Here is a 21,449-nt window from a genome sequence, read left to right as displayed (position 1 = left end):
TCAAACACGCACACACATATATATATATTTCTAAAATTGCGATAAAACTAACCTTGTTTCTTCTTCGAAAAGCAGAGACTCGAAAGCAGCAGATATTTATGGGTGTGTTAAGTAGCGAACGAGCATGTGCAGTTAACTCGGGTAGGACATTTTCATGGGTAGGAAAGAATTTCAGAACACCGGCGCCATTTCTGTTACCCTTTTCGTGAATCTGCCATCTTGGAGGCTGTGTACGGCAATCTTTTGTTTAATTTTTTTTTCCTATGTGATTTGGGTGCAGTGGAAGGAAATGGGGTATTGAATTTTTATTTTTTTTTTGTAATTGACAACTTTTGTACGGCACTGTACTACTATACAGGTTGGGTTTTTTTCCATTGGAAACCTTCGGCCTCAGCGCTGCAGAGCCTAACTGCGATGGCGAGCTCTATTTTGGACATTGAGCTAAGTTTTTCCTTCATCAGGTCACCAACGGTGACTCTGAAATTAATCAGTGTACCTCTATTACTTTTTTTTTGTTTGTTTTTTTTGTTACTTGTCCAATTGACATTTGTACATCTGTCGCTGTATTTTTTTTTTGTTGAAAATTGGTATCGTACGGAAGTCATTAGCTGTAATTATATGGTTTTGGGAATTTCTTTTTTTTTTTAAAGAAGAAATATAATTTAAAAGGGGAGTAAACTCATTGTGCCCGTTGGCAAAAATACTTTTACTACAATTGTTTTTTTTTCTGTATATGCATTTAGGTGGGTATATATATGTTTTTTTTCTCCCCTTTTCGCCTCAGTAAAAGTGAGGTGTAAATAATCTCTTAAATCTGTGGTTGGGTCTGCTCCTTTGTCACTGCTCCCACCGAACCTAGCACACTGGTCCCTGTACACCTACCACTCGCCATAGTGAGTGGAACTGGGGTTACATAGGGCAAGTTTTAGAAAAGACTAATTACCATACTGTATTAGCATCTTCCGCTTACCTGGTTTAATGTAACCCTAACCTTCCATCACCCTGCTGCGGCTAGAAATTCTGTCCATTAAGGTTGTGAACCCTGGCAAAGTCCAACCCTCACCGGGAACAGGTCCGATTACTGCAAAAGCCAAGTCACCAGGCGCTCACCTACGGGCCCATTCCCCTGGCTTGGCTCCAGGGCAGGGCCCCAGTGACCTCCTGAGGTCTTCTGGACCACTCTTCGTCTGGCCCTTCACCTAGGACCAATTTGCCTTGGTAGACCCCTGAAACATATGAGCACTCAAAGGTGGCAGCTCAAGAAGAAGAGTAGCTATAAATGTGAAACTCCTACCTGATGCCCTGAGAGAATTGAAGAGAAGCTCCAAGTGATCCTGAATGAAGCTGTATGTGCAGACATAATGCTGAACTTGGAGCAGGCCAGGAATCATCATCAAAAATGTCTCAGTGTTGATGACAAAGCCATTGACTGACAGGTACCTTAAAAAAAAAAATGTTTTATTAATATGATAATGGAAAGACAAGACACCTTGAGAGCATCTAGCATATTTTATTTATATGACTTTTCAACAAATATCCATGAGATGTGACAACACGTAATGACAGGGATGGTAACAGTAATACATCTTTTTCTCCAGTAATGTCCCTGACTGGCAAATGACTACAAAGCTACTGGTTGCAAAATTACTGGGTGCTTCTTCAGAATGTCAAGATTAAGGTCCTTGAAATCAATGATTTACCTCGAGGATGCTAAAGCAACTAGGAACAATATAGAAACTGAACTGGGAAAGTTTTACAAGAACATGCCATACAAACCAATTGACACCTGTATGAACGGAAGAACACTGAACACAAGAAAATTCCAACAGAAACAAAACTGCAGACACCAAAAGGCTTTGCACACAAAAGCATCATATAAACATACATACCATTTTTCACAGCATCATATGAAAATACCATTTTTCACAGCATCATATGCACATACATACAATTTTTGACACTTGTATGACCTGAAAAACATTGACAGAAGTCAACAGAAACAAAACTGCAGATAGCAAGAATATCAGAACAAGAGAACAGAGCATCTTATGAACTCGATGCACAACAAGATAATAGAGCATAATCTGAACTTATGATTTCATGAACTTTTCATGGAAACCATTCACTATTTTAAAAGACCTTTTTGTTTGACGAAGGGGTGTGCCATCTTTCATCACCAAACTGCCTCTCAAGAAGAACTCTACCCAGGGGAGCTTTGAAACCTGTGGCACAGGGATTGCAACTGTTCAGGATGTCAAAGAGCCTGTCAATCATCTAAGAAAACAAATGACTATTAACCAAAACCATCTTAAATATCACCATAACAGGGTGTCTGTAGGTATCAAAGAGATCAAATTAATATCTAATTTCAATATATACAACAAATAAACATTTAAGTCCTAAGCTTTGCTTGGATTTCCCCCTACAGGTAAGTATGAAAGGTAAGTATAAGCAGAGTTGGGTTTCATGAAGAATATGCAATGTTATATAACAATGTTTTCATGTTGTATTACCTCAATGAATTCAACTGTTTCTTCACAGTGTTTATAGTGTGAATATCAAGGTCCCTCAATGTGTATAGAGCTACTGCTACAGAATCCATCTTTTGTTTGGACATTTTTGAGATCAACAATGTATGACCAGTTGATTTCTCCAGTAGTGCTGCTTATTGGACTGTAAGCCTGCAACATGTTGCATGTCAGCTTCAGCATGTGACAAGCATCCATCAACACAAAAACCCTGTCACCAGTCACTGGATGTTCAAAGAAGGTTTGTAATGGCTCATGAGGGTTTCCTTTTAACTTGCCCCTTTGTGCTTGCACATGTTCATGTTGCAGGCATGCCCATCCATTGTCATGCAGACCACTCTTATGCTACGTGCATGCAGGGACGGATTATGGGTTGTGTGGGCCCCTGGGCAAAACGTTTGCGAGGCCCCCCCCCCCCCCACCCACCACCACCACCACCACCAGCACCACCACCACAACCACCACAATTCAAGGGCCCTTGGCAGCCAAACGCCCTCCCTCCATGTTTCCATCAGAGGCCCTGTAGGGTCAGGGGCCCTTGTAGGCAGAGGATCAAAGAATGTAGGCCCTCTAAAATAGACAAACGAAAATACATTGTTGATAAGCGTTGCAAATTGTTTTGGGCTAGGGGCCCCACGGGCCTCCTGCACCCCAAGGGCCCCTGGGCAGCGGCCCCGCTGGCCCGGTCCGTAATCCGTCCCTGCGTGCATGCAGTTCCTCCAAAGCATGGACAACCAGGACCTTCTGTGTGTCTGGTGACAGCGACTTTGTGAGGTAGTAGGCAATTGGAGCTTTCCAATGACCCTGTAAGCCAGGGGTGTCCAATCTTATCCGCAAAGGGCCGGGGTGTATGCAGGTTTTTTGGATAACCTGTAGGTCAGCTGTTCAAACCCAGGTGTGAGGACTCTTCAGCCAATCAGTCCTCTAATTAGTAATATAATTAGGGAGTTGCAGCGAAAACCCGCATACACACCGGCCCTTTGCGGATAAGACTGGACACCCCTGCTGTAAGCCAACCGCCATGAAATCAAGCATGTTTGTGGCTACATCAGTCTCATCCCTGCCATCCCCCATACCAACAAATCCAGACATTTTTCGCCTATGGGGGTTGTACTGAATCTGTTTTATGATGGCCATGGCATCCAACATGAGTGCCACACAACCATATTTAGGTGGGTCTTGTGTAAGTCATCTCTGCAACATGTCCAACATCATCGTATTGAGTCCAGGCTTGGCATCCACTGATTACATCCACATTTGCAAAAAGAAAACAAATAGCATATTTCAGCATTTTAACCCTGGCATCCCTATTTCAGGCACTTTTTCTATCTCTCATTTTTTTCTGAAATTGTTCGCATTTTCTAAGACTTTCAAAAGTAGTGAAAATAGCAGATCAACAAGCTCACAGCGTATACATCAGTTCGCTGTTTGTCGTACAACATAGTATGTAGGGCTGAAGTGGTTTAGTAGTTAGACCAGTATGTTTAAAAAACGTTTAATCACATAACATGAACAATACCTTTGCAAGGTATGTGGATGTGGGAGGGGAAGATGCAGAGACTCCCTCAGGCAGCTGTATGCTTTTGGACCATGGAGGTCGAGTGTAAGGGCAGACACTCTCTGGTCCTTTGTGTATTCATGGCCCCCAAAGAGGTCTATCTGAAGATCTGAAATTCAATTAATTGAAACAATACCTACAGTATATGAATTTTTAAAAAGAGTGTTAACATAACATATACATGACGTTCCAAGTTGTACTCATCAATTTATTTTACCCGGGTAGAAATCAAGCCTCTCTTTCTACTTGTTGTTTATGAGGTTCTTTTTATTCAGATCTTCGCAAAGACTCTTCACCGTTATCTTTGCCCTCTATTCTCGGGCCTTACCATTCCGCTTCTCCCCCTCCAGACTTTCCACTCTAGCCAAAGCGTCACCGAGTCCAGCCTTTAGACGAGTGGGAGAATCGGCCAATGCATAGGAGTGGTCCTAGTAGAAAGGAGGATGGAAAGGGTGTGTGTGTGCATCAGGGATGAATTGTCAATAATGGGACGTTTCAAAGTGTGCACATCTGTAGATGTGAGTATGTTTAAAAAAGGGCCACGATGCTCACAGCTGTATGGAACATACCAAATACAAATACTTACAACACTGGGCTAAGGTTCACTTTCAGGGAAATGCTGAGAAAGGTCCACTGTTAAGCTCTCTTCAGCTTTCCTTGAAGCTTTAATGGTCCTGCTTGCTACTGGCTAAAATGGCAGAAACCTAATACTTAAAAACAACTTAAATAAAAACAACCTGGCTGTCGACTTTGGTCCAACATTTCTGACATCGTGGTGACAACGACTGGAGAGTTTACTATGTTATTTAATATTAAATTATAACATAGCTAGTTACTTAATTTTACGGATAATTTCGGAAACTGAATGACCCACGATTGGATACACGTTGTAGCTGTATACACTAAATAACTTTCAAATTTAGAATAAACTAGAACATTTCCTAAAGTTCATTTGATCTTCTAGCTGGCCTGTGTGAATCGATTGGCTTGAAAAATGTCACAAAGCTGATATCCACAGATAAAGTATATGACACTGGAGTGTTTCCACAGTGTATTTGTCATGGTTGTGGGCATCTTGGGCACGGGAACGGGATCGAGGCATGGTGCACAAAGAAGGGGCGGACGACCCGCTTGCGGCTCCAGCAAACAAAACAGGGTTTATTAAATCAAACAGATAACTCAAGAAAACCAAAAGACCACGAGGGGTCAAAACTAAACAGGGAGGAATAAACTAGACTAAGTAACACACATGGAAAAACTAACTAGAAAAGCAAGACACTAAAGTAAAATCCAACCATGGGGGAAACCAGAGACAAGGGCATACCACAGACAAACGTAGACATCAGAGACACGAGCTTAGACAATAGTTTAGACACGATGAACCAGCGGGGAACAGAACAAGGGCAGGAACTAATATACTACAAGGGGTAATGACTAACACAGGGCAGGTGAGACTGATTAACAAGGACTAGGGAAACAAGACACAGGTGAAACCAATTAACTCAAAGAAACTAACAATCAGGGAAACTAAGAACTAACCAAGAATGCATATATCAACACTAGGGAAGTACATAGGAATAACACAGGCAGGGGAACAAGAAACAAAACCAAAACCGATTACTAAATCAGACACCAGGGTTTAACAAGCACAACAGAAAAGAACCAGGGAGCTAAATACAAAAACAGAGGAGGTAGGATTCGAACACAAGACAAGAGGGAACTCAGGACCAAGGGGCAAACAGACAGCACATGCTTAATACATTGAACCACAAGACCAGACAGGAGACAGGGGAGAACAAGGACTGACGTGAAGGATGGAATGACCAGCACCACCTGCTGGTCAAACGGGGAAGGGGCACGGAAGGACCACAGTGGGGGGCTGACCCTGACAGTATTAGTATGTTTTACTTAAGTGTAATAATCTGAATAATGTTTTGATCATTTAAAATAACCCAAATCTTACCGTAATACTATAAAGATGTTTTTGTTATTCTCCATCTTTTCCCTAACCAGATCAGACCCTTGTTCTGCAGGATTAAACTTAGCGTCCCAGTCCTGGACCGCTTCTTTAACCAGCAGGACTCCAGGCCTGATTTTCGGCTAATAAGGGAGTCTCTGGCAGTGCTGCTCAGAGTACCTCACTGGTTTGCACCAGAATACCTTAGTGATCTGCTGACCACATACAATCCCCCACGCTTGCTTCGTTCTCAAGGCGCGGGATATCTGTTAGTACCCAGGGTAGAAAGAGCTACGGCAGGCTGCAGAGCTTTCTCCTATAGAGCTCCTCAGCTGTGGAACGGTCTTCCACCGGATGTGCGGGTTTCAGACTCACTCTCAATATTCAAGTCTAGAATAAAAACACACCTATTTAGTTTAGCTTTTAGGGACACTAGTACTAGCTCTAGCTAGCTTCTCACTCCCAGTTAAACCTATAGTGTGAGGTGTTGAGCTGGGTGGGGATCGGTGCCATTGGCTTTGGATAAACTGAATTGACAGTGCTGTCACTCTAGCTACACAATTGCATGTGGGATTGGAGTGCTGACATTTCAGGGACTCCCCATGCCTGCATTCCCACCTGCCTCTCCCTCCTACTTATGCTGCCATAGCCATATCTGCCGATCTACCTTTTAGCACTGCCTATAGTCTCCCCTACTTTGACTAATTGCATTTATTTCCCCTACTTCTCCTGGGGGGAGCTGCCTGGAGCCCTTAATCTATCAAGATGTCCAGCACACCCTGCTACATGTGACGTCGCCTCTAACAATGACGTCCGTGCATCCAGCTCGCCGTTCTGCCCGTGTCATCTTCCTTGTATGACCCGCTCCCTGCCTTCTGGCTGCCTGGCGATTGGAGTGAGCGTTGGCACCGGCTTGCCATCTCCCACCTGCTCCCTGTTCGTGTCTCAGATTTAACTGTATTTGACTCTCCCTGCCGGCCCCTGGAGGATGGGCTCCACCTTTGAGTCTGGTCCCTCCCAAGGTTTTTTCCTTCTAGGGAGTTTTTCCTTGCCACTGTTGCCTATGGCTTACTCACTGGGGGCTTTGGGTGGGGATGCTGTAAAGCGCTTTGAGACAATGTAATGTTGTGATAATGCGCTATACAAAAATAAATTATTTGTTGTTGGGGATTCAAACCTGCAATCGTTCAATTACAAGGGTGCTTCCCTAACCATTAAGCCACCACTGCCCACAATATTGCCCCCTATATTGCCTATCTTGATGTCATGGGTTCCATACAGGATGAGGGTTAAACTGCATTCATAAGCATAAGATGTTTAAACTGACAGATTATTGTTTTTATACCTCCAAGCCATGGTAGCCGAATTCTTGGCCCCGGTGAAGAGGTGGTCATTCTCACCTCTCATTTTAATGAATTGAGCTGACTGCTCTTTGGTCCCTAAAACAAAATTACTTAATACCACCAAACAAAAGCAGCTTTAGCAACAAAATTAGCAGCTTAATTAGCAGTGGTGGTGGGGCCCTCATACCCGAACTGCACCCCCTAATTTTTTTTTTTTTAATTTATTTTAGCAAGACAAAACCATACACACACTGGCTGGAATAGGAAAGCAAAAAATATACATATAATGACAAACAGAGTATTATATCACAGATCAAAATCAACAATAACCGGGGAAAATACATCAATTATCTATACACCACTAGTAACACATTCCAAACCACAAGATGTCACAGGTAGAAGCATTTATGAAATTAAGGTATGGAGTCCATATGCGAATGAAAGCATCAGTTGTCAAATGAATAATACAGGTCAAGAGTTCCAGAGGGATAATCTCCCTAATAATTGAATGCCAGCCTTTGATGGAGGGAGGCTTATCACTGATCCATGACATCAGCAAATTCTTCCTGGCAGCAAAGGACAACAAACTAAAAAGTCGTCTTTCAAATTTATTTGGAATGAGCTTACAAGGAAAGCCCAAGAGAAGTAACAAAGGATCCAGATCCAGGCCAAAGATGTTGTTCAATTGAGCCACAACTTTGGACCAATATGCCTGGATCCTATAACAGTTCCAAATGCAATGAATATAATCTCCTACATTAGACTTACACTTAGGACGGAGTGGCGAGTGACTTGCATTATGTTTATGTCTTAATTGTGGCGTGATATGTAGTCTATGTAAAATTCTAAGCTGAATGGCTCTTGCCCTATTACAAACCGAGAGCCTGTTAGCTTGAGACCAAACTGTCTCCCATTCCTCTACTGGAATATCCACCCCCAGGTCTCTTTCCCAAATCAGTCTTAGATATGAAGTGCTATCTGCACCATAGGAGCATAGAGCTTTATAGAAAAGGGAGATCAACCTGTGTGATGGGGAGTTCCAGAGGATTTCCTCAATAACAGAAAAAGAGTATTTAGAGATAAGTGTGGTATTTTTGAATATATAGTTTCTAATTTGCAAAAATCTAAAAAAGTGCTGTCTAGGTAGATTATATTTAGAAACTAAATTATCAAAAGACATTAGAGATCCATCCTCAAACAAGTCACCCATCCTACAAATACCAAGAATAGGCCAAAGATTAAAACCTGAATCTGTGACACTTGGCAGGAACTCTGGATCATTCAAAATAGGCAGAAGAGGTGAGGTTATATCGCTCTTGCCTTCCATCCTTTGAATAGCACGCCATGCCTTGAGGGTATTGGGTACTAAAGGACTATTATACAGAGTTCTGCATAAATTTGAATTAGAAACAAATAATAAGTTTTGTAAGGGGCAGCTGCACTGTAAAGATTCTAGATCAAGCCACACTGATTTAGGGTCTTTAATAAGCCATTCATTAATAAATCTAAGATGGCAAGCCAACTGATATAATCTAATATTTGGGAGGTCCAAGCCACCCTTTGCATTAGAGAGCTGAAGTTTAGATAGTTTTAATCTGGGTTTCCTTTTGCTCCAAATAAATGAACTGAGCCACCCAGTTAACACTTTTATAGCCTTATTAGACAATAAAATAGGAATCATTTGCAATGGATACAGTAAGTGGGGTAAGGCATTCATTTTTATCAGAGCCACCCTCCCCAGCCATGACAGAGGGAGAGCCATCCACCTATTCAAATCATCATGGATATTTCCTAACAATGGTGTGAAATTGACTTTATATAATTGCTTCAAAAGTAGGGGTCACATGAATACCCAAGTATACAAAACCATCCTCAGAGCATTTAAAGGGAAAAGACGGAGATTGATTGGTGGGCTTCTTATTACCTAAGAATAGGGCGACTGATTTCGAAAAAGATTATTCATTCATCAAATTTAAAGCTCTTAATTTCTAATCTATTGGCCCAAGTACATCCTGATTGCACTGTACTATTTTCTTGTATGCAGTTTTTATGTGAAATAACTCTTTAAATGTGAAATAAAGTGACACTTTTCTAGTAATATCCAGGTATAATTGTTTTGTTTTTGTTTTTTTGACAATGTATAAAGTTTAAGACCTTGTCGTTGCCCCAAGTATTACAGTATTTTAGGTGCGACCCACAGGTCACTTAATCAAGCGGTTAACATCAACATCTGAGATGAGGGGTAACAGACTTCGGAAGGGCCTTACAGTCTGTACGGATGCCTGGAATGAGGTCTGTTTGAGCTCCTACCTCAGGCTATAAAGCCAAATTAAGCATCAAATTAAAGCACAACATTTGTGGTCCACACAGAGACCAGACACATGTCTATAGCCCCAGGGGGGTATTTCACGAAGCAGGTTTTGCAAACTCTGGGTTTAAACTTGAACTCTGAGTTGATTAACTCTGAGATGTCAACCTCTGAGTTTTTGGTTTCAGAACAGGTGATAACGATTAGTTTACAAAACTCTGAGTTCAATTAACCCTGATTGTCACGCGTGCACGAGCACATACTGTAAAAAGGCTCTATCAATGGCATCCAGAGAAAATGATTCACCATGACAACACAGGGAAACAAATCTCGCGCTTCCAATTTCACCCCAGTGGAGCTTGAATTATTAATGATGGCGTATACTGAATATGAGCATGCCATATCAAAAAAAGGAAACACGATTGCTGCTGCGAAAGAACGGGAACAAGCGTGGCAGAAAATAGCTGACCGAGTGAATGCGTAAGTATTGATAAGAACGATGTTGATTGATGTATATTTAAGAAATAATACTAGTTTTTCTATATTCTCTCTAATTTAATTTCGTTATTACAGTTGTAACCCAGCAGGCATAAAGCGCACTTGGCAGCAAATAAAGATGAAGTATAAAAATATAGTACAAACAGGTAGGCACTGGACGATTGGGAGGTTTTGCTTGTCTATAAGACACAAAAGCTACAGTTTCATCTTAAATCTGGCAGCATGTAATATTGTTTAAATCTTTTTACAAGGTTCTAAATGTGGGCTTGGGTGCATATGTTCACATTTTGCCTACATATTAGCCAATAGGAAAAAGGCAGAGGCCCGAAAAACTGGTGGGGGTCCACCACCAACACCTCTCTCAGAGGCTGAAGAGATGGCTCTCAGCCAAAACACTGGCCGGCCCATGGCTGATGGCATCCTTGGAGGAAGCTCCTCCGATACAGCCATGCCCCAGGACAGAAGTTCTTACATAAGAAGTAATTAATTCATATGAATGATGTATATGCATTTGTCCAGTGTTGGCTCAGTGATGGCTATCCATTAAACTCATCATCAAACCCATCATAATCGAACCGATTGTAATTTATTTAAAAGTTATAGATGAGTATAATTTGATAGATGTCATTACTTCATGTACATACTGTTGAAAGACTGTGATATTTGAAAGACTGCCCACTGTTGTAAAAGTTATATTCAAAATGTGCAGGTCTCAGTTGATGAATTGCCTGTAATCCACATTGTCTTGCAGTTACTGATGGAGTAATCTCTGTTGTGGAACCGCCAGACACCCATGAAATGGTACATACTCTTCTAGCGATTTTTCATATTATGTCTTTCATTATTGGTGTATGCAAGTAAGAGATAGTCTTCACTACAGGATGAAGACATCTTGTCAGCTGTCACAGGGAGGGAAGATGTAGAGCAGCCTATGGTATGCACTTTCTAACAAAAACGTCATGTAAGTGATGCACCATTTTAAAACATTTATCCTTTCTTCACAGAGCAATGCAGAGAATCTCCAGGGTGAACCGACTGCATCCACAGCCACAGCGCAGCTTACCTCTGTAAGATGCTTCAGTATTTGCCTGCCAGTTATTGAAAAATTGGATTAAGAATCATTCTTCTCATTAAATGAAAATGTCGTTAGCTACAAGTGTCTGTTTTCTAAGTTATATTCATAGTGGTACAATTTTCACAGTGCAATACTGCCAAGATGTAACATTTTTGTGTATTCTAATAGCTCCCTGTAAAGCAGTTGTACAAAATATACCTTGAGAAACAAATTGAAAAATCGGATCTGGAAATGGAACACATTAAACAAAAAATGCAGAAAACCCTAATAGAAATACAAATATTGGAACATCAGTTAAAGGTGGGTAGTGGCACAAGTTGATGGATCGTTAACTGTCTTTCAAAACAAAATATTAAAATACTGTTTTGCATAATCAATTACAGGAAATAAAGAAGAGTTCATAAAATGATTGTCATTTGTTTTTATTTGCAACTTATTTACTGGAAATGATTAGAACATATTGCGTTTCGAACAGCTTGTCCATCTGTTGCATCAACAGGAATGTCAGGGTTGTTATCAGGGTCAACCTCTGGGGCAGCAACCCAGGTTTCTCTTCTCATCATTGCAATATTGTGCAGGACTACGCATGCAACAATGATATCACAGGCCCTTTCTGGGGTGGCACGGAGGCCACGAAGGCACTGGAAACGGGCCTTCAGTATGCCCAGGGTCATCTCTATTCTAGCCCGGGTCCTGCTGTGAGCCAAGTTATATCTTTGCTGTGGGCCAGGCTCAGGATCAGGGTATGGGGTCAGCAGATAGGGCTGGCATGGGTACCCCCTGTCACCGAGTAGGTAACCACTGAACTCCCCTACAATGATGAGTAGACAGTTTACATGTTAAGGTGCAATATGAGGGAACAAGATATTGCTTAAAGATTATAATATACTGTAGCTACATTGTATACTCACCACGAGCAAGTCTAGCACTCAGTGTGCATTCACGGAACATTCTGGCATCATGCACAGACCCAGGCCACTTTGCCTCCACGTTGCTGATGACATAGGCTGCATCACATATAATCTTCACAATGCAGAACAGTGATTAGTTACTGTAGATGTACTGTAAAGTAGGCCAATAGTTCAATGCAGTAAACTACTAAAAGCTAGAAACACCTACCTGCACATTAATACTGTGGAATGACTTTCTGTTCACATAGTCTCCTTCATTTACTGAAGGAGCCTTAATGGGAATATGTGTGCCATCTATGCAGCCAATCACACCTGGAAATCCTAACAAAGAGGGCATAAGTCTACTTAATTTTAACAGGTACTGCAGTCAGTTTCTAGTTTTGTATGGTGTTACAATGCAAAAAGTGTAACTGTATTTTATCTAGTCTTAACCTACAATTGTTTATTGCTTCAAATCTTAAAGCATATTACTAAATATATGAGGCTATTACTTCATACCTGCAATTCTGTGGAATTCTTCCTTGATTATTCTACTACATCTGTGACCAGGAAATGCCACAAACGTGTAGAGAAAATGTTTAAGCGCAAGAGTAACCTGTCTGATACACCGGCAGACGGTTGCCTTAGAAACATGTTGAGCGTCACCAATATTGTACAGAAAGCTGCCATTAGCAAAAAAGCGAAGTGCTGTACAAAGAATTTGCTCGGAACTGAGAGGATGTCCACGGTGTGTTTGACGAGCAAAATGAGGTCTAAGAATATTGTTGAGATAAATGATTGTCTGTGATGAAAAACGGTAACGCTCTAACAGAAAATCATTTGTAAACGATAAAATATCTAAACGGGGTCTGATCACCCTCTCCTGACGTAGATTCCTGCGGATAATTTGTGCTTCGATGTCGACCGGTCTTTCGAGAAAAGGACACGCCATGTCTGAGAAAGTACTTGCTTCAATCTGACTGTTCATTTAAAGAGGAGGAACTCAGAGTTACAGGGATTAAACCTGCTAGCGAGCAGGTTAGCTTCACGGGGTATGTTACCGCGGTAAATGACTCAGAGTTGGGCTCAACTGTCATGCGCACCAGTCAGGTGATCGCCACTAGGACCCGGAAGTAGGTGATCGTCCGGAAGATAAATAGCGGAGCTTCACAGTCTCTCGCCGCTCAGTCATTGCTAAATGACCCAAGCCTCTTCTACCTCCATCGCCGGTACTGTGAGTACTTCAGCCTTTGATTCCAGCAGTCCGATTGTGTGTATATATAGAACGGGGATTCCGATGGGAATTCCTACTCGTTAGTTAAGGAGCGTTCTTAGATTAATCGCGTGGTTATCCTACCCTTTTCGTGTACACTCCGCGTCTGGGTTACCTTCCACGCTACATTAAATATCCGCTGTCTTCCGATCTTCGCCGTGTTTTGCTACGGGAATTCCTGACAGAATGACTGAGCCCGGTGCGGTTAACCCAGCGGAGTTCGCCGCCATCTGCGACGCTGTCGCAAACCAGTCGGTACTGCTCCAGTGTGAGGTCGCGGAATTACGCCAAAGCACTCAAATCCAAGCTGCGTCTCGCGGCGAGGTGGAGGCGCTGCGGCAGGAGGTCGCGGGCCTTCGCGAAGCAGTTCGGGAGCTGGCTGGCGAGCGGCACGCACCGCGGGCGGCGGCTCGTCTTTCTTCCCCTATTGTTGACTCCCATCTTTCACTGCCTGAGAAATGGAATGGGGTAGATGGGAAGTGCGATGTATTTCTCACTGCGTTAGATTTAGTGTTTGAGTTCCAACCTACCCGATACTCCACAGATAGACAGCGCATTGCACTTCTCGTCTCCCTTCTTACCGGACAAGCAGCGGAGTGGGCTACGGCCATTATTCGGTCCGGATCCGACATAGGGCACTCTTATCCCGAGTTCATTTATCAACTCCGTGCTACGTTTTGTCATCCAGATAGTGAGGTGGAGACCGATTCAAGGTTGTACCATCTGCGGCAGGGGGGCTCACCCGTAAGCCGATATACAGCGGATTTTCGCACCCTCACAGTACAAACCACCTGGGGTGATTCCGCTCTCCGGAATGAGGGGTTGGCGAAAATCCACTATGAGGGGTTGGCTCCCCGTATTCGGGATGAGCTTGCCGGTAGGGAGCTCCCCGCCACTTTGGAGGGTCTCATTCAACTGGCCCTCCGGATCGACCAACGGATGAGCTCGCGTCCGAGGCAAATCCCCCGTAACCTGCCACCCACATCGTCTCCTTATCCACCAGCTGCTTTCCCAACATCTGCAGGGGCTATCACCCCACCTCGATCCGTGGACCACCCGGGAGCTGGAGAACCCATGCAATTAGGGCGTGCCTCTCTGACCACAGCGGACAGGGAGAGGCGTTATAGGGAAGGTCTGTGTGCCTACTGTGCCTCTCCCAAGCACCATCGCGCCGTCTGTCCCCTCCGTCCGGGAAATGGTCATACCCGGTGAGTCCTGGGAAGAGCTCACCGGGTCCCTTACATCTTTTCTCCACTACTACGGCGGTTTCTCGCCTCACGGTTCCGGTACACCTCCAGTTTGACCACAAACGGGTTAAGACCTCGGCTTTTATTGATTCTGGAGCCGCAGGGAACTTTATTGACCTAACCTATGTCAAACAACTAGGGATGGAGCTGGTGGCGTTACCTCAGCCGGTTTCGATCACTGCGGTGGACGGTCGACCTCTGACCACCAGTCCTATTACTCACCAGACTCAATTTATCTCCCTCAGCATCGGTCAACACCATGAACGTATCCAGTTCCTTGTCACATCCATCCACTCACCTCCCATCATCCTAGGGCACCCTTGGCTCTTTCAGCACGACCCCCTCATCACCTGGACCCAACAGCGGATTCTTCAGTGGGGGTCGACCTGCTCCGGACGGAAGTCTTCTGCAAGAAACGGGCCGTTAAATTACCTCCTCACCGGCCCTATGACCTCGCCATAGACCTCTTACCAGGTGCGACTCCACCCCGCGGCAGACTTTTTTCCCTTTCCCCCATAGAGACCAAGGCGATGGAGGAATATGTTGCTGACGCTCTCCGTCAGGGCACTATCAGGCCGTCTTCCTCACCCGCGGCCGCGGGATTCTTCTTCGTGAAGAAGAAAGACGGTGGTCTCCGTCCCTGCGTCGACTATCGGGGGCTCAACAACATCACCGTGAAGAACCGTCATCCACTTCCGCTGACCAACACCGCCCTGGACGCTCTATCCGGTGCTACCTACTTCACCAAGTTGGACCTCCGGAGCGCATACAACTTGGTGCGCATCAGGGAAGGCGACGAGTGGAAGACGGCTTTTATCACTCCCACTGGTCACTATGAGAGTCTAGTGATGCCCTTCGGTCTGTGCAATGCCCCCGCCGCCTTCCAACAATTTATTAACGATGTGCTACGGGACATGCTAGATCGTTGGGCATTCGTCTACCTCGACGACATCCTCATCTACTCCCATACCCTAGAAGAGCACATCCAACATGTTCGGGCGGTCCTCAGGCGTTTACTCGCTCATCAGCTGTACTGTAAGTTGGAGAAATGCGCTTTCCACCAGTGCTCCACCACGTTCCTGGGTTTTGTCATTTCACCCCAGGGCGTGGCCATGGATCCCCAGAAGCTGGAAGCTGTGCGTCATTGGCCCCTACCCAAGACGCTTAAGCAGCTGCAGCGTTTTCTGGGGTTCGCCAATTTCTATCGGCGTTTTATCCGGGACTTCGGTACAGTTGCTGCGCCTCTCACCGCTCTAACCCGTCCTTCCACCCATCCTTACAGTCTCACTCCGGATGCCATCAACGCATTCCAGAAGCTATGTCACTTTTTTACTACTGCCCCTATTCTTCTTCACCCGGATGTCACCAAACCCTTCGTGGTGGAGGTGGACGCCTCAGACGTAGGCGTCGGAGCGATCCTCTCTCAGCGGGGTCTGGACCAGAAACTGCATCCGTGTAGTTTTTTCTCCAGGAAGTTCAACCCCACTCAGCAGCGTTACAGGGTTGGGGACCGTGAACTGCTGGCCATTAAGTGGGCCCTGGAAGAATGGCGTCACTGGCTCCAGGGTGGCAGCGAACCATTCATGGTCTGGACGGACCACCAGAATCTCATCACCATCCAACACGTCAAACAGCTCAACCCTCGACAGGCACGATGGGCCCTGTTCTTTGAACAATTCAACTTCCACATTTCATATCGGCCGGGGTCCAAGAACACCAAGGCTGACGCTCTCTCCCGCCAACACCAGGCCGATGCTCCTCGGATGGATCCGGAACCGGTGGTGCCCACCGCTCGAATCGTCGCCCCTCTCCAGTGGGATCTGGTGACTAGAGTGCGCCAAGCCCAGACCACGGAGCCCGCTCCGGCAGATTCTCCACCCGGCCAGCTCTATGTTCCCACGTCCATCCGGCCGGAAGTCCTTTCTTGGGCTCACTCCTCTGCCCTGGCAGGCCACCCCGGTACCAAAAGAACCTTCCAGTACCTCCAGCGCGCTTTCTGGTGGCCTGCCATGGATCGGGATGTCCGAGAATTCGTGCGAGCCTGTCCGGTGTGCGCCAGGGCCAAAACCAACAATCAACCGTCTCCGGGTGGACTTCAACCCCTCCCGGTTCCTCATCGGCCCTGGTCGCACATCGGCCTGGACTTTGTCACTCGCCTGCCGGAGTCAGAGGGGAAAACTACGATTCTCGCTATCGTAGACCGTTTCTCCAAGGCGGTGCACTTGGTGGCCCTAGCCGGACTTCCATCGGCTAAAACTACCGCTGAACTGATTTTAGAACACGTGGTCCGTTTGCATGGGTTCCCCAGGGACATCGTCTCGGACAGAGGGCCTCAATTCACCGCCAGGTTCTGGAAGGCTTTTTGCCGCATGATCAACTCCTCTTGCAGTCTGTCTTCAGGTTACCACCCTCAAACCAACGGTCAGACGGAGCGGACTAACCAACAACTGGAACGCTACCTGAGATGCTTTGTTGCGGATAAACAGCATTCCTGGGCGCGCTACCTCATTTGGGCTGAACTGTCTCACAACCTGCACACTTCCGCCGCAACTGGTCTCAGTCCGTTCGAGGTGTGCAACGGTTTCCAACCCCCTATGTTCGACTATCAAGAACCGGAGGTGGATGTCCCATCGGCCCAACGGTTGGTCCGTCGATGTCGCAAGCTCTGGACGCAGGCACATTTTGCCATCAAGAGGGCTAATCGTCAGTACATTGCCCAACACCGCCGTCGGCACCCCCCGGGTCGGTTGTTCAATGTGGGTGACAAGGTCTGGCTTTCCACCCAGAACCTTCGCCTCCGCACCGACTCACGGAAACTCACCTCCCGTTTCATCGGGCCGTACCGTATCACCCACCATCTTAATCCTGTCACCTATCGTCTCCTGCTGCCCGGGACTCTTCGGGTTCATCCAGTGTTCCATGTTTCTCAGCTCAAGCCCTTTGTTACTTCTCCCATGGTTCCGCCCCCCCCCCCGCCCCCCCTCCGCCCCGTATCATTGCTGGTGGTCCCGCTTACACTGTGCGCCGGATCCTCGATGCGCGCCCTCGGGGTCGCGGGACTCAATACCTTGTTGATTGGGAGGGTTACGGCCCTGAGGACCGCTCTTGGGTTCCGGCTCGGTTTATTCTGGATCCTTCCTTGGTCCGGGATTTCCGCCAGCGGCTGTCCTCCCGGCCGGGTCCGTCGGGTGCCGGTCCTGGAGGGGGGGGTACTGTCATGCGCACCAGTCAGGTGATCGCCACTAGGACCCGGAAGTAGGTGATCGTCCGGAAGATAAATAGCGGAGCTTCACAGTCTCTCACCGCTCAGTCATTGCTAAATGACCCAAGCCTCTTCTACCTCCATCGCCGGTACTGTGAGTACTTCAGCCTTTGATTCCAGCAGTCTGATTATGTGTATATATAGAACGGGGATTCCGGTGGGAATTCCTACTCGTTAGTTAAGGAGCGTTCTTAGATTAATCGCGTGGTTATCCTACCCTTTTCGTGTACACTCCGCGTCTGGGTTACCTTCCACGCTACATTAAATATCCGCTGTCTTCCGATCTTCGCCGTGTTTTGCTACGGGAATTCCTGACATCAACTGGCTTTTTGAAACCGAAAACTTTGAGTTTCCCTTAACTCACACACAACTAACTCCGAGTTTTCACTAAACCCGCTTCGTGAAACGGCCCCCAGCAGTTTTAGAGTAACCCTTCAAAATATTTGGAGCATTATAGACTGGGCCACTACCTATCTGATGCATGGCACACTGACCTGTAATACACCGCAAATACACCAAAGCACGTGACGAACTGAAACACACAGCCCGTCTACTCAAATAATCACGCTTTTATTTTACAGTTTGCAAGGGAATTAGCAGGATAACCTTAGCAAAATCACAGAGGTCAAAGCAATGACAGACAATATAAAATGTACACAGGCAAATAAAGCTGACAACCTACAGTATTTGTGGAGCATAAAAACATGATGACCGTTTAAGGAAAAATAACCTCAACTATTTTACCAGTGCGACCCACAGGTTACTTACTGAAGCGGTTAACATCAACATCTGAGATGACGGGTAACAGACTTCAGAAGGGCTAATTATGATATATATAGTTGATATACAATTAGAGTATTAAGCTTGTCCTAACTTATATTAAATTATAAAGTTATTAAACTTATATTAGACATATTATATATATATGATGTTATTTATCAAAGGCATTGAGCACTAAACAATGGAGATGACAATTGGAAATTCAACTAAAAGTAAGTGATAAGCAGAAGAAAACAGGGAACAGGCCACACAGGCAAGTTAGCTGTAGTTGTGAGCAAATTACAATGATGCAAATATTTTTAATCCAACTATTTAGTTACAAATTCCTCAGCCTGGGAGTCATCAGCATTTGAATCAAGCAGGTCAGTTACTCAATCCGTTAACATCAGCTTCTGACATGAGGGGACAAATACCTGGATTGGGCTTGCCAGCCTAGGGCTATTGTTTCCTTGATTGCTGTTTTGCACTTCTCTGCGATGCACATGCAGGGCTACCCATCCCCCAACAATCTGCCAACGTAACAATTAGGCTGAGATCTCACGTAAACATCAGGTCACGTAAACAAACAGAGTGACTCAAATAAATGTATTAAAGAACCAGTAATGCCGAGCAATATACCAAAATATTCGGAACATTATACATTGAGCCTATCCTGCAAATATTAGTAGTCACTGTATGTCATGTCTGTGTCACAACAGTACGGATTAGAACAATATGTGGTACCATCAGTAATGCGATCTGGGCCCTTTAAGGCTGGCTCGCTCCAATTAGTGAGCGAGTGCTTTCAGGCAGAAATTTCAGGGTAAAAACGGCGAAATCGAAATTGGATCATACTGGCAATATTGCTCAGAATCGCTGTAGCTGTCCGATGGTATGCGGGGCATTGCCGTTGCTTACAGTGACTGACAAATAAGAAAGCAAACATTCTTTATTATCATCCTATGTATTTTAAATTACGATCTTCCACATTAATCAAGAGAGTGTAAAACGAACAATATTGCAGCTCCAATAGCTTATATTATAGTCACCCAAGAGTCACAACATGGTTTTGAAATGGCAAAGACAGACAGAAATTAATTGTATATGAGCAAGCAACATAAGGGATCTGTTGTTTGGGTAAATTATATTATAGTATACTATATATATGTGGTGTGATGGCGAATTCGTGCAGAAATTTCAGGGTAAATACGGCGAAATCGAAATTGGATCATACTGCCAATATTGTGTAGCAGATATAAAGATCCGTGTAGTGTATGGACTAACTTTTGTGCGGAGTTGTCTCTTCTGTGTTCCCTGTGGTTCAAGCCTGAAAGGTGTTCGTCAGTTTTATGTGCATTGATATGCCTGTTCACAGTTGGCTGTGAGGCTCTCCGAAGCTGACAGTAAAGTCACTAACTCCCAGCCCGTGTCTGTTCTAATTAATCCATTCCGGTGTTCAGAAACACCACAAACTGGCGACGAGTCCGAACCTGCACGCAAACGAGAGTCCCCGGCTGCACTGACAGTTTTCGCGGAGACGGCGGAGCGAGGAAAACCAAGGTAAAAAGACACCCGCGAGTACAAGCTAAGCTAACGGCTAAACGCGGAGGAACAGATGGCACACATAGGGAAAATAGAAGAGTTTGACGGCACAAATGAAGACTGGGAAGTATATATTGAGAGAGTTGAACTGTATTTCACAGCAAATGACGTGGAGGAGGAAAATAATGTCCCCACACTTCTTAGCCTCATAGGCGCTAAGACGTATAACCTGCTCAGAAACTTGCTTACCCCCGAAAAGCCTGGCACGAAGACGTTCCAAAGCATTGTAAACACGTTAAAAAACCACCTGAACCCAAAACCCCTAGTGATTGCGGAGAGATTCCGTTTTCACAACAGGAACCAGTACAAACACGAAAGCATCACTGAGTATATTGCTGAGCTGCGCAAACTGACTCAGTTCTGTGAATTTGGAACAGGACTTTCTGATGCATTGCGTGACAGACTGGTTTGTGGCATGCATTGTGGAAGCACACAAAAAAGACTCTTGTCAGAAAAGGATCTTACTCTAGAAAGAGCATTAGCTACTGCAGTGTCTATGGAGACCGCTGCCAAAGATGCCTTGGAGCTACAAAAAAGGGCTGTGGATAATGGGCTACATAAAATATCAATGAATGATGCCAAAGGATATAAACAGAAGTGCTACAGGTGTGGCAAAACATCACACAATGCTAATGATTGCTGGTTTAAGGACAAAAACTGCAGAAGGTGTAATAGACCTGGACATATTGAGCGGGTGTGCAAACAGAAATCCACCAGTAAGCAAGCACATGAAAAAGATAAAAGAACAAAACGCAGGGACAAACATATACATAATGTGACTGAAGATGAAGGTGAATCAACTTCAGAGTCTGATACTAATGGACTGGGCTGTTTAAGGTTGCATAGTGTAACTGAGAGTGAAGATAGAAAAACTATCTGGGTTACACCAGATGTGTCTGGTGTGAGATTAAAGATGGAGCTAGATACCTGGTCAGCTTTATCAGTCATTTCATATGCTGACTACAAGAGGCTGCTCCCCAACCTACCATTGTTAAAAACATCTGTGCACCTAAAAACCTACACTGGTCAAAAGGTAAGGGTAAACTTAAGGTGACAGTGACATACGAAGGGAAAACACTGCAGTTGATGCTGTATGTGCTAGGGAAGGGTGGACCACCACTGCTCGGACGTGAGTGGCTAAGAAAGATT

General features: G+C 44.9%; 2 long non-coding RNA genes across 4 annotated transcripts; one reads left to right on the top strand and one right to left on the bottom strand.

Annotated features, from left to right (window-relative positions):
- Window positions 1-9,790: 9,790 nt before the first annotated feature.
- On the top strand, window positions 9,791-11,658 carry LOC140586959 (uncharacterized). Its single transcript, XR_011988735.1, has 5 exons — window positions 9,791-10,174; window positions 10,268-10,338; window positions 10,495-10,671; window positions 10,944-10,993; window positions 11,197-11,658. It is a non-coding gene; the product is annotated as an uncharacterized lncRNA (long non-coding RNA).
- Window positions 11,659-11,673: 15 nt separating this feature from the next.
- LOC140586958 (uncharacterized) lies at window positions 11,674-19,312 on the bottom strand. Of its 3 annotated transcripts, none has more exons than XR_011988734.1 (4): window positions 19,133-19,312; window positions 12,387-12,499; window positions 12,179-12,290; window positions 11,674-12,078 (listed from the first exon to the last, which is right to left on the bottom strand). It is a non-coding gene; the product is annotated as an uncharacterized lncRNA (long non-coding RNA). The 3 variants fall into 3 exon arrangements; XR_011988733.1 differs by lacking the exon at window positions 19,133-19,312 and adding an exon at window positions 12,677-13,235; XR_011988732.1 differs by lacking the exon at window positions 19,133-19,312 and having other exon boundaries at window positions 12,387-13,235.
- Between the last annotated feature and the right edge of the window lie 2,137 nt (window positions 19,313-21,449).

The sequence above is a fragment of the Paramormyrops kingsleyae genome, unplaced genomic scaffold (genome assembly GCF_048594095.1).
Source record: "Paramormyrops kingsleyae isolate MSU_618 unplaced genomic scaffold, PKINGS_0.4 ups106, whole genome shotgun sequence".
Classification (NCBI taxonomy): Eukaryota; Metazoa; Chordata; class Actinopteri; order Osteoglossiformes; family Mormyridae; genus Paramormyrops; species Paramormyrops kingsleyae.
The sequence above is the reverse complement of the archived record's forward strand: the minus strand, read 5'-3'. Positions and strand labels throughout refer to the sequence as shown.